Here is an 11,777-nt window from a genome sequence, read left to right as displayed (position 1 = left end):
GTATGTTGCATATATGTATATGCATCTCTATGTATATATATGCATCTATATATATATATATATATATATATATATATATATATATATATATATAATTTACTCTTTTTCAGATTCTTTTCCATTATGGTTTATTACAGGATATTGAGTATAGTTGCCTGGGCTATACAGTATGACCTTGTTGTTTATCTACTTTATATATAGTAGTTTGTATCTGCTAATCCCAATTTCCTAATTTATCCCTCACCTACCCTTTTTTCCCTTGGGTAACCATAAGTTTGTTTTCTATGTCTGTAAGTTTGTTTTTGTTTTTGTTTTGTTTTGTAAATAAGTTCATTTGTATCATATTTTAGATTCCACATATAAGTGATATCATAGGTGATATCATAAGGGATTTGTCTTTCTCTTTCTGACTTACTTCACTTAGTATGTAAGTCAGTAAGCATTTTTAATCTGTCCTACAAGCTCAGAGAAAACTGCTAGAATAAAAGCAACTAAATCCCCTGACATATGGCTGAATATACACTTCAATTTAAAATGGAATTGACACACATTTGAGTATCCATTGAGTGAGATAAAAAGAAATATAATTCATTATCATTGTCTGGGGAGGGTAGAGAGAAACTGAAGATGCTCCCCATGATTTTTATCCAAGCTTTTTCATCCAACTCATATATAAGCTGCTATGGCCCTAAGCTATTTCAATCATAAAAAAGAGAGGCTCCTTTAAAGACTGCACTTGCCTGCCAATTTTATTTCACTGGTATGTAACTCACCTTTTCTGGTTTTCTTCAGCAGCACAGAACCATAGACTTTGGGACAAGAGTGTCCAGAAATTAGGCTGTGATCAGACCAAATACTATGTATTTGGTCCTATACCCTATACATCAGACCCAGGTTGAGACTGAATGGTTTTCAACCATTGAATGGTTTTCAACCATTGAATGGTTTTCAGCTGTCTTCAGGGCCCTTGGGAGCTGAGGCTCCTAAACAATGTGAAGTTTCCCTGTTAATCATTAGACAGACTACCACCCACCCCATCCCCCCACCCCCAAATTGTGATCTTCTCATATAGAAACTGCTTCAGCAAGGAAACTTAAAAGAGGGGTTTTTGTTGTTGTTTGTTTTTCTTATTAAATTTTGAACAGATATATATTTTCCAGAATAATTCAATTGTATAGAAAACAAATTCTTAAAGTATTTTTTGAATCAGCATGTAAACAATAGGTAGAAGTTGAATTACCAGTTCTCAATTCTCAGCAGATGCTATCTGTTTTAACTTCCAAAAGCTTGAAAAATATAGGTGGATTTTATTCCAATTATAATCAAAAACTGCAAGAACAGAACTCATGTAAAATATTCTGATATCTTCTTTGGCTATAGTATTCTGAGACAATTTGGAAAATGCTAAAATGAAGATGGTAATGCCAAAGCTTCTTATTTGAGGAGATGCTAATAAAAGAACTAATTGGTGGCTTCTCTTTTTATAACATTTTATTGTTATAAGGAAAAATTGTTTTATGTTAAAAAGATAATTTTCATTCAAATAAAGAGAATTATTTCTCTTATTTTTTTATTAGCATAGCCCAGCGTCTAATATCAAATGTTTCCTTATTTATTAATTTTCAACATCTCTAGGCATTTTGGAGATATCCAAAATTTCATGCAGGCATTATACCCAATACCATACAATTTTCTTATAAACATGGAACAAAAAGAATGCTGAGTGAATAGAGGAAGATAGTTATGAAAAATCTTCCACTGCAGTAACCTAGTAGAAGAGCAGCAGTCTGCAGTTTTCTCATAATTGTCATCCCCTCTTGAACTCTAAAAATTAGTGATCCCATTGAACCATTGAAGATGGCTTTTGTGAGCATTCAGGGAATTCTAGCACAGGGTGAAATCCATTTTATTCTGACCTGTCACCTTCCCACGTCCTTGACTTACATGAATGATTTGTCCCTAAGGCAGTTGAGCACATCTTACCCGACAGGTTCAGAGGATGCTCTAGTTTGCCCCCAACTGCAGGTTCTTCCTTTCCATCTTCTTGTAAATGTCTTGAATCTCTTATTTCTTATTTTTTCCTTCCACACATGCCCTGGAAGCTCAAGAAATTATATATACCACTGCTAGGGCAGGCTGGGGAGCTCTGGCACATGACTAGTCTTTGGCTAAAGGGTATGTTTGTTTTACTTTTAACTGTAGCTTAGCTCATAGAAAAACTTGATTTCACCAAGGCAGCTCTCTGGAAGGACACTTCATTAAGAAATATAAATATTTTGGTTCTTCTGAGGATTAAGCAAAATAGTTATATCTTATATTAAAAGAAAGGCAAATGGCTGTAAGCTCTTATGTTTTTTCATGCATGAAAAGGTAAGTTTGTTAGAAACATGATATATGATTTTGAAATATTAAGAATACAAAGGAGATCATTATGTCACTCACCTTAAACAGAGTTTGTGGTATCCAGGGAACTAATCTGCAATGGCTAGGGAAACAATAGGTACTCACAGTGAAAAGGGTTGATAAGACAATCCAAATAAGTCTTTTTTCCCCATTGATAACAACACAAGGTCATGTCCCAGAGATCTAACAACATCTAGAGTGCTGTTAAAGTAAACATTCCCTAGAAACTCTGGACTTTGCAAATGATCACTTCAATCAGCAGTAACCCTGCAACTCTTCAGAGTGAGATATTGCACAGGGTCCTGATTTTTCAATGATTTTCCCATTCAAGGAATACTGTAATGGGTATTGCTACTGAAAAGTTTCTGACTTCCTTTCGAAAACCTTTTAGAATAAATTTTTTAAAATTGCCTTCCGACTTTAGGAATTTGTCCATTTAATTTAAAAAATATAGATTTTTTTCTGATTATATAATATTTATTGAGAAAGATTTAGAAAATGTGGAAAAGTATGAAGAGGAAAAGTAAAATCCTTTTTTATAAACAGACAAAACCACTATTAATATTTGGAGTAAATACTTCCAGTCATATAATATGTATGTGTATGTGTCTCTCTGTGTAAGTATACACATTCCTTTAAATGTGTATATATATATATAAAACATGATATATAGTTCTGTGACAGCATATATATATATATATATATATAAATAAATAAATATATATATATTTACATCTTTATTGGAGTATAATTGTTTTACAATGGTGTGTTAGTTTCTGCTTTATAACAAAGTGAATCAGTTATACATATACATATGTTCCCATATCTCTTCCCTCTTGCATCTCCCTCCCTCCCACCCTCCCTATCCCACCCCTCCAGGCTGTCACAAAGCACCAAGCTGACCTCCCTGTGCTATGCGGCTGCTTCCCACTAGCTATCTACCTTACGTTTGGTAGTGTATATATGTCCATGCCTCTCTCTCGCTTTGTCACAGCTTACCCTTCCCCCTCCCCATATCCTCAAGTCCATTCTCTAGTAGGTCTGTGTCTTTATTCCTGTCTTACTCCTAGGTTCTTCATGACGTTTTTTATCTTAAATTCCATATATATGTGTTAGCATATGGTATTTGTCTCTCTCTTTCTGACTTACTTCACTCTGTATGACAGACTCTAGGTCTATCCACTTCATTACAAAGAGCTCAATTTCGTTTCTTTTTATGGCTGAGTAATATTCCATTGTATATATGTGCAACATCTTCTTTATCCATTCATCTGATGATGGACACTTAGGTTGTTTCCATCTCTGGGCTATTGTAAATAGAGCTGCAATGAACATTTTGGTACATGATTCTTTTTGAATTATGGCTTTCTCAGGGTATATGCCCAGTACTGGGATTGCTGGGTCATATGGTAGTTCTATTTGTAGTTTTTTAAGGAACCTCCATACTGTTCTCCACAGTGGCTGTATCAATTTACATTCCCACCAACAGTGAAAGAGGGTTCCCTTTTCTCCACACCCTCTCCAGCATTTATTGTTTCTAGATTTTTGGATGAGGGCCATTCTGACTGGTGTGAGATGATATCTCATTATAGTTTTGATTTGCATTTCTCTAATGATTAATGTTGTTGAGCATTATTTCATGTGTTTGTTGGCAATCTGTATATCTTCTTTGGAGAAATGTCTGTTTTAGGTCTTCTGCCCATTTTTGGATTGGGTTGCCTATTTTTTTGTTATTGAGCTGCATGAGCTGCTTATAAATTTTGGAGATTAATCTTTTGTCAGTTGCTTCATTTGAAAATATTTTCTCCCATTCTAAGGGTTGTCTTTTGGTCTTGCTTGTGGTTTCCTTTCCTGTACAAAAGCTTTGAAGTTTCATTAGGTCCCATTTGTTTATTTTATTTCCATTTCTCTAGGAGGTGGGTCAAAAAGAATCTTGCTGTGATTTATGTCATAGAGTGTTCTGCCTATGTTTTCCTCTAAGAGTTTGATAGTTTCTGGCCTTACATTTAGGTCTTTAATCCATTTTGAGCTTATTTTTGTGTATGGTGTTAGGGAGTGATCTAATCTCATACTTTTACATTTACCTGTCCAGTTTTCCCAGCACCACTTATTGAAGAGGCTGTCCTTTCTCCACTGTACATTCTTGCCTCCTTTATCAAAGATAAGTTGACCATATGTGCGTGGGTTTATCTCTGGGCTTTCTATCTTGTTCCATTGATTGCAACCTTGTCTTCTTCCTGATCTTAGTGGAAATGCTTTCAGTTTTTCACCATTGAGGACAATATTGGCTGTGGCTTTGTTGTATATGGCCTTTATTATGTTGAGGAAAGTTCTTTCTATGCCTACTTTCTGCAGGGTTTTTATAATAAGTGGGTGTTGAATTTTGTCAAAAGCTTTCTCTGCCTCTATTGAGATGATCATATGGTTTTTCTCCTTCAGTTTGTTAATATGGTGTATCACGTTCATTGATTTGCATATATTGAAGAATCCTTGCATTCCTGGAATTAACCACATTTGATCATGGTGTATGATCCTTTTAATGTGCTGTTGGATTCTGTTTGCTAGTAGTTTGTTGAGGATTTTTGCATCTATGTTCATCAATGATATTGGCCTGTAGTTTTCTTTCTTTGTGACATCCTTGTCTGGTTTTGGTATCAGGGTGATGGTGGCCTCGTAGAATGTATTTGTGTGTGTTCCTCCCTCTGCTATATTTTGGAAGAGTTTGAGAAGGATAGGTGTTAGCTCTTCTCTAAATGTTTGACAGAATTCACCTGTGAAGCCATCTGGTCCTGGGCTTCTGTTTGTTGGAAGATTTTTTTTTTTTTTTTTTTGCGGTACGTGGGCCTCTCCCTGCTGTGGCCTCTCCCGTAGCCGAGCACAGGCTCCGGACCCACAGGCTCAGCGGCCATGGCTCATGGGCCCAGCCGCTCCGCGGCATGTGGGATCTTCCCGGACCGGGGCACAAACCCGTGTCCCCTGCATCGGCAGGCGGACTCTCAGCCACTGCACCACCAGGGAAGCCCTGTTGGAAGATTTTTAATCACAGTTTCAATTTGAATGTTTGTGATTAGTCTGTTCAGATTTTCTATTTCTTCCTGATTCTGTCTTGGCAGGTTGTGCATTTCTAAGAATTTGTCCATTTCTTCCAGGTTGTCCATTTTATTGGCATAGATTTCCTTGTAGTAATCATTCATGATCCTTTGTATTTCTGCAGTGACAGTTGTTACTTCTCCTTTTTCATTTCTGATTCTCTTGATTTGACTCTTCTCCCTTTTTTTCTTGATGAGTCTGGCTAATGGTTTATCAATTTTGTTTATCTTCTGAAAGAACCAGCTTTTAGTTTTATTGATCTTTGCTATTGTTTCCTTCATTTCCTTTTCATTTATTTCTGATCTGATCTTTATGATTTCTTTCCTTTTGCTAACTTTGGGGTTTTTTGTTCTTCTTTCTCTAATTGCTTTAGGTGCAAGGTTAGGTTGTTTATTCGAGATATTTCCTGTTGTTTAAGGTAGGATTGTATTGCTATAAACTTCCTTCTTAGAACTGCTTTTGCTGCATCCCATAGATTTTGGGTCATCGTGTCTCCATTGTCATTTGTTTCTAGGTAGTTTTTGATTTCCTCTTTGATTTCTTCAGTGATCACTTCGTTATTAAGTAGTGTATTGTTTAGCCTTCATGTGTTTTTATTTTTTGCAGATCTTTTCCTGTAATTGATATCTAGTCTCATAGTGTTGTGGTCGGAAAAGATACTTGATACAATTTCAATCTTCTTAAATTTACCAAGGCTTGATTTGTGACCCAGGATATGATCTATCCTGGAGAATGTTCCATGAGCACTTGAGAAAAATGTGTATTCTGTTGTTTTTGCTTGGAATGTACTATAAATATCAATTAAGTCCATCTTGTTTAATGTATCATTTAAAGCTTGGGTTTCCTTATTTATTTTCATTTTGGATGATCTGTCCATTGGTGAAAGTGGGGTGTTAAAGTCCCCTACTATGAATGTGTTACTGTCGATTTCCCCTTTTATGGCTGTTAGTATTTGCCTTATGTATTGAGGTGCTCCTATGTTGGGTGCATAAATATTTATAATTGTTATATCTTCTTCTTGGATCGATCCCTTGATCATTATGTAGTGTCCTTCTTTGTCTCTTCTAATTGTCTTTATTTTAAAGTGTATTTTGTGTGATATGAGAATTGCTACTCCAGCTTTCTTTTGGTTTTCATTTGCATGAAATATCTTTTTCATCCCCTCACTTTCAGTCTGTATTTGTCTCTAGGTCTGAAGTGGGTCTCTTGTAGACAGCAAATATATGGGTCTTGTTTTTGTATCCATTCAGCCAATCTGTGTCTTTTGGTGGGAGCATTTAGTCCGTTTACATTTAAGGTAATTATCGATATGTATGTTCCTGTTCCCATTTTCTTAATTGTTTTGGGTTTGTTATTGTAGGTCTTTTCCTTCACTTTTGTTTCTTGCCTAGAGAAGTTCCTTTAGCATTTGTTGTAAAGCTGGTTTGGTGGTGCTGAACTCTGTCAGCTTTTGCTTGTCTGTAAAGGTTTTAATTCCTCCATTAAATCTGAATGAGATCTTTGCTGGGTAGAGTAATCTTGGTTGCAGGTTTTTCTCCCTCATCACTTTAAATATGTCCTGCCAGTCCCTTCTGGCCTGCAGAGTTTCTGCTGAAAAATGAGCTGTTAACATTATGGGGATTCCCTTGTGTGTTATTTGTTGTTTTTCCATTGCTGCTTTTAATGTGTTTTCTTTGTATTTAATTTTTGACAGTTTGATTAATATGTGTCTTGGCGTATTTCCCCTTGGATTAATCCTGTATGGGACTCTCTGTGCTTCCTGGACTTGATTAACTATTTCCTTTCCCATATTAGGGAAGTTTTCAACTAGAATCTCTTCAAATATTTTCTCAGTCCCTTTCTTTTTCTCTTCTTCTGGAACCCCTGTAATTTGAATGTTGTTGCATTTGATGTTGTCCCAGAGGTCTCTGAGACTGTCCTCCATTCTTTTCATTCTTTTTTCTTTATTCTGCTCTGCAATAGTTATTTCCACTCTTTTATCTTCCAGGTCACTTATCCGTTCTTCTGCCTCAGTTATTCTGCTATTGATCCCATCTAGAGTATTTTCAATTTCATTTATTGTGTTGTTCATCGTTGTTTGTTTCATCTTTAGTTCTTCTAGGTCCTTGTTAAATATTTCTTGCATTTTGTCTATTCTATTTCCAAGATTTTAGATCATCTTTACTGTCATTATTCTGAATTCTTTTTCAGGTACACTGCCTATTTCCTTTTCATTTGTTAGGTCTGGTGGGTTTTTATTTTGCTCCTTCATCTGCTGTGTGATTCTCTGTCTTCTCATTTTGCTTATCTTACTGTGTTTGGGGTCTCCTTTTTGCAGGCTGCAGGTTCGTATTTCCCGTTGTTTTTGGTGTCTGTCCCCAGTGGCTAAGGTTGGTTCAGTGGGTTGTGTAGGCTTCCTGGTGGAGGGGACTAATGCCTGTGTTCTGGTGGATGAGGCTGTATCTTGTCTTTCTGGTGGGCAGGTCCACGTCTGGTGGTGTGTTTTGGGGTGTCTGTGTACTTATGATTTTAGGCAGCCTATCTGCTAATGGGTGGGGTTGTGTTCCTGTCTTGCTAGTTGTTTGCCATAGGATGTCCAGCACTGTAGCTTGCTGTTTGTTGAGTGAAGCTGGGTGCTGGTGTTGAGATGGAGATCTCTGTGAGATTATCGCCTTTTGATATTATGTGGAGCTGTGAGGTCTCTTGTGGACCAGTGTCCTGAAGTTGGCTCTCCCACCTCAGAGGCACAGCACTGACTCCTAGCTGCAGCACCAAGAGCCTTTCATCCACATATCTCAGAATAAAGGGAGAAAAATAGAAAGAAAGAATTAGTAGGGAGGGAGGAAGAAAGGAAGGAGGGAAGGAAGGAAAAAAAAAGGAGATAGAGTAAAATAAAAATAAAGTAAGACAAAATATAATAAAGTTATTAAAATAAAAAATAATTATTAAGAGAAAAAAAGAAAAAAAATTAAAAAAAAAAAGGGCGGATCGAACCTTTTCTTAAATTTACCAAGGCTTGATTTGTGACCCAAGATATGATCTATCCTGGAGAATGTTCCATGAGCACTTGAGAAAAATGTGTATTCTGTTGTTTTTGGATGGAGTGTCCTATAAATATCAATTAAGTCCATCCTGTTTAATGTATCATTTAAAGCTTGTGTTTCCTTATTTATTTTCATTTTGGATGATCTGTCCATTGGTGAAAGTGGGGTGTTGAAGTCCCCTACTATGAATGTGTTACTGTCGATTTCCCCTTTTATGGCTGTTAGTTTTTGCCTTATGTATTGAGGTGCTCCTTTGTTGGGTGCATAAATATTTACAATTGTTATATCTTCTTCTTGGATCGATCCCTTAATCATTATGTAGTGTCCTTCTTTGTCTCTTCTGATAGTCCTTATTTTAAAGTCTATTTTGTCTGATATGAGAATTGCTACTCCAGCTTTCTTTTGGTTTCCATTTGCATGGAATATCTTTTTCCATCCCCTTACTTTCAGTCTGTATGTGTCTCTAGGTCTGAAGTGGGTCTCTTGTAGACAGCATATATATGGGTCTTGTTTTTGTATCCATTCAGCCAATCTGTGTCTTTTGGTGGGAGCATTTAGTCCATTTACATTTAAGGTAATTATCGATATGTATGTTCCTATTCCCATTTTCTAAATTGTTTTGGGTTCGTTATTATAGGACTTTTCCTTCTCTTGTGTTTTTGTCTAGAGAAGTTCCTTTAGCATTTGTTGTAAAGCTGGTTTGGTGGTGCTGAACTCTCTCAGCTTTTGCTTGTCTGTAAAGGTTTTAATTTCTCCATCAAATCTGAATGAGATCCTTGCTGGGTAGAGTAATCTTGGTTGCAGGTTTTTCTCCTTCATCACTTTCAGTATGTCCTGCCACTCCCTTCTGGCTTGTAGAGTTTCTGCTGAGAGATCAGCTGTTAACCTTATGGGGATTCCCTTGTGTGTTATTTGTTGTTTTTCCCTTGCTGCTTTTAATATGCTTTCTTTGTATTTAGTTTTTGACAGTTTGATTAATATGTGTCTTGGCGTATTTCTCCTTGAATTTATCCTGTATGGGACTCTCTGTGCTTCCTGGACTTGATTAACTATTTCCTTTCCCATATTAGGGAAGTTTTCAACTATAATCTCTTCAAATATTTTCTCAGTCCCTTTCTTTTTCTCTTCTTCTTCTGGAACCCCTATAATTCGAATGTTGGTGCGTTTAATGTTGTCCCAGAGGTCTCTGAGACTGTCCTCAGTTCTTTTCATTCTTTTTTCTTTATTCTGCTCTGCAGTAGTTATTTCCACTATTTTATCTTCCAGGTCACTTATCCGTTCTTCTGCCTCATTTATTCTGCTATTGATCCCATCTAGAGTATTTTCAATTTCATTTATTGTATTGTTCATCGTTGTTTGTTTCATCTTTAGTTCTTCTAGGTCCTTGTTAAATATTTCTTGCATTTTGTCTATTCTATTTCCAAGATTTTAGATCATCTTTACTGTCATTATTCTGAATTCTTTTTCAGGTACACTGCCTATTTCCTTTTCATTTGTTAGGTCTGGTGGGTTTTTATTTTGCTCCTTCATCTGCTGTGTGATTCTCTGTCTTCTCATTTTGCTTATCTTACTGTGTTTGGGGTCTCCTTTTTGCAGGCTGCAGGTTCGTATTTCCCGTTGTTTTTGGTGTCTGTCCCCAGTGGCTAAGGTTGGTTCAGTGGGTTGTGTAGGCTTCCTGGTGGAGGGGACTAATGCCTGTGTTCTGGTGGATGAGGCTGTATCTTGTCTTTCTGGTGGGCAGGTCCACGTCTGGTGGTGTGTTTTGGGGTGTCTGTGTACTTATGATTTTAGGCAGCCTATCTGCTAATGGGTGGGGTTGTGTTCCTGTCTTGCTAGTTGTTTGCCATAGGATGTCCAGCACTGTAGCTTGCTGTTTGTTGAGTGAAGCTGGGTGCTGGTGTTGAGATGGAGATCTCTGTGAGATTATCGCCTTTTGATATTATGTGGAGCTGTGAGGTCTCTTGTGGACCAGTGTCCTGAAGTTGGCTCTCCCAAGAGGCACACACAGCACTGACTCCTAGCTGCAGCACCAAGAGCCTTTCATCCACATATCTCAGAATAAAGGGAGAAAAATAGAAAGAAAGAATTAGTAGGGAGGGAGGAAGAAAGGAAGGAGGGAAGGAAGGAAAAAAAAAGGAGATAGAGTAAAATAAAAATAAAGTAAGACAAAATATAATAAAGTTATTAAAATAAAAAATAATTATTAAGAGAAAAAAAGAAAAAAAATTAAAAAAAAAAAGGGCGGATCGAACCCTAGGGCAAATGGTGGAAGCAAAGCTATACAGACAAAATCTCACACAGAAGCATACACATACACACTCACAAAAAGAGGAAAAGGGGAAAAAATCATAAATCTTGCTCTCAAATTCCACCTCCTCAATTTGGGATGATTCGTTGTCTATTCACGTATTCCACAGATGCAGGGTATATCAAGTTGATTGTGGAGCTTTAATCCGCTGCTTATGAGGCTGCTGGGAGAGATTTCCCTTTCTCTTGTTTGTTTGCACAGCTCCTGGCACTCAGCTTTGGATTTGGCACTGCCACTGCATGTAGGTCACCGGAGGGCCTCTGTTCTTTGCTCAGACAGGATGGGGTTAAAGGAGCAGCTGCTTCAGGAACTCTGGCTCACTCAGGCCAGGGGGAGGGATGGGTGCAGATGTAGGGCGAACCTGCGGTTGCAGAGGCCGGCGGGACGTTGCCCCAGCCTGAGGTGCGCCGTGCGTTCTCCCGGGGGAGTTGTCCCTGGATCCTGGGACCCTGGCAGTGGCGGGCTGCACATGCTCCCTGGAAGGGAGGTGTGGATAGTGACCTGTGCTCATACACAGGCTTCTTGGTGGCGGCAGCAGCAGTCTTAGCGTCTCATGCCCGTCTCTGGGGTCCGCTCTGATAGCCGTGGCTCTCGCCCATCTCTGGAGCTCCTTTAAGCAGCGCTCTTAATCCCCTCTCCTCGCGCACCAGGAACAAAGAGGGAAGAAAAAGTCTCTTGCCTCTTTGGCAGGTCCAGACTTTTCCCCGGACTCCCTCCTGGCTAGCCGTGGCGCACTAACCCTCTGCAGGCTGTGTTTACGCCACCAAACCCAGTCCTCTCCCAGCGCTCCAACAGAAGCCCGAGCCTCAACTCCCAGCCCTGCCCGCCCCGGCAAGTGAGCAGACAAGCCTCTCGACCTGGTGAGTGCCAGTCGGCGCCGATCCTCTGTGCGGGAATCTCTCCGCTTTGCCCTCCGCACCCCTGTGGCTGCGCTCTCCTCCGCGGCTCCGAAG

The sequence above is a fragment of the Lipotes vexillifer genome, unplaced genomic scaffold (genome assembly GCF_000442215.2).
Source record: "Lipotes vexillifer unplaced genomic scaffold, Lipotes_vexillifer_v1.1 scaffold434, whole genome shotgun sequence".
Lineage (NCBI taxonomy): Eukaryota > Metazoa > Chordata > Mammalia > Artiodactyla > Lipotidae > Lipotes > Lipotes vexillifer.
This window is presented reverse-complemented; position numbering follows the sequence as displayed.